Genomic DNA, 2,343 nt, shown 5'->3' on the forward strand with positions numbered 1-2,343 from the left:
CTTGCCATTGGGGGACTTTTCATTTCATCTGTGCTTCAGGTTGCTGTCCACTGGTGGCCTGTTGGCAAGCAGACAAAAGCACGCAGCAGTCTTTCAGACAGTCTGGCCTTGCTTGACTGTCAGAAGAAGTTTCCAGGGATGTCCTAGGAAATACTGTTTATTTTAGAGAAGGAATGAAAACAATCCAACTGTGCAATAATGCTAGAATGAAAAATAAGTGGTGCTATATACATATGTTAGAATAATATCAAAGAGTTAAAAATGAAAGATGTAGATTTATATGAATTGACGTGGATAAATCTTCAAAACACAATATTCATTGAAAGAAAATAACATGCAACATTTCTTGTAGCAATATTTTTTCTGATATATTGCCTTGGGCAAGGGAAAAAAGAAAAAAAACAAATAGGACTACATCAAACTAAAAAGGTTTTGCACAGCAAAGAAAACCATAAATAAAAAGTAAAAAAAGAAAAGAAAAGAAGATGCAAGATGTTAGATTATATTTTAAAGATGCAATAAAAGCCATGTATTAAAAAAACAAAAAATGTTAGCTTCTTTTCCCCCCATCTTGCAAGATGGCAGGTGAAAAAATGGAGCAGCAGGGTACTAAGGAGAAGAAACCTGAAGCTAAGAAGGCTGATGCTGGTGGCAAGGTTAAGAAGGGTAACCTCAAGCCAAGATGCCTAAGAAGGAGAAGCTCCACAGCAGTGGAAACCCGGTCCTACTCAGAGGATTTGGCAGATATTCCTAGTCAGCTCTGAATTCCCAAAAGACCATGCACAAGAGGAAGTATTCAGCAGTTAAATCCAGGGATAAAAAAAAAAAAAAGAAAGAAAAAGAAGAAGGAGAAAGTTCTTGCTACTGTCACAAAACCAGCTGGTAGTGACAAAAATGATGGTACCTGAGTGGTTACACTTCGCACAATGCCTAGATACAACACAATAGAAGATGTGCCTTCTGTGGAGCCATGGCAAGAAACCCATCAGTCAGCATGTGAGAAAAATGCAGCCCAGCATCATTCCTGGGACCATTCTGCTCACCCTCACTGGGCACCACAGAGGCAAGACAGTGGTTTTCCTGAAGCAGCTGAGCAGTGGCTTGCTACTTGTGACTGCACCTCTGTCCTTCAATCAAGTTCCTCTACATAGAGCACAATGGAAATTTGTCATCGCCACCTCTGCCAAAATTGGTGTCAGTGGTGTGAAAATCCCCAAACATATCATGGATGCTTACTTCAAGACAGAGAAGCTGCACCAGCCCAGACACCAGGAGGAGGAGATCTTTGACACAGAGAGAGAGAAATACAAGATTCTAGAGTAGCGCAAGGTTGTTAAGAAAGCCATGGACTCTCAAATTCTGCCAAAAAGCAAAGCTGTTTCTCTGCTCTGTGTTCACTCTCACAAATGGGCTTTATCCTCACAAAAGGAAGCTTTAAATTTTGTACGAGAAACCTAATTAAATAACTGAATCTGTTAAAAAGAAAAAAAAGAAAAAAGATGTTAGATTATGATAACAGTTATGTAAATGTTTAAGTCAATTTTACATGTTGCTTATGGATACATATATGTGTATATATGTAAATATATATGCAAGAAATAAATGACACATAAAATAATAGAAACTAATAACATAGTTCGGTAAGGCAGATGGATACAAGATCAATAAATTTTAAAAATCAATCAAGTTCTTCTACACTGGTGATAAATTAGAAAATATAAAAGAAAATAAGAAAAAAATTACTTAAAATTAAAAGGTCTCCAATCAAAAATGATTTTATTTTTTCTTTTTCTTTTTAAATTATGTTTTATTGATTATGCTATTATATTTGTCCTGATTTTTCCCCCTTTCATCCTCCTCCACCCAGCACCCCCGACTCCCTCAGGGAATACCCCCAGCACTGTTCATATCCATGAGTCATATATATAAGTTCTTCGGTGACCACATATCCTATACTGTACATTTACATCTCCATGGCTATTCTGTAACTACCTATTGTACTCCTGAATCTCCTCAGCTCTTTACCCATTCCCTCACACCCCTCTCCCATGTGGAAACTATCAAAACATTCTCTGTATCCATGGTTCTGTCTCTGTTCTTGTTTGCTTAGTCTATTTTTGTAGATTCAACTGTTGATAGATTTGTGTTTATTGCCATTTTATTGTTCATAGTTCTGGTCTTCTTCTTTTTCTTAAATAAGTCCCCTTAACATTTCATATAATAATGGTTTGGTTAACTCCTTTAGTTTTTTCTTACCTGGGAAGCTCTTTATCTGCTCTTCAATTCTAAGTGATAGCTTTGTTGGGTAGAGCAATCTTGGTTGTAGGTGTCTGCTCTTCTTGA

General features: G+C 37.0%; 1 pseudogene; it reads left to right on the top strand.

Moving 5' to 3' along the window:
- Positions 1-578: 578 nt before the first annotated feature.
- On the top strand, positions 579-1,438 carry LOC129083485 (60S ribosomal protein L6-like; annotated as a pseudogene).
- The last annotated feature ends 905 nt before the right edge of the window (positions 1,439-2,343 follow it).

Source organism: Pteronotus mesoamericanus, unplaced genomic scaffold (assembly GCF_021234165.1).
Source record: "Pteronotus mesoamericanus isolate MK-2021 breed Mesoamerican mustached bat unplaced genomic scaffold, CSHL_Meso_final scaffold_167, whole genome shotgun sequence".
NCBI classification, from domain to species: Eukaryota; Metazoa; Chordata; class Mammalia; order Chiroptera; family Mormoopidae; genus Pteronotus; species Pteronotus mesoamericanus.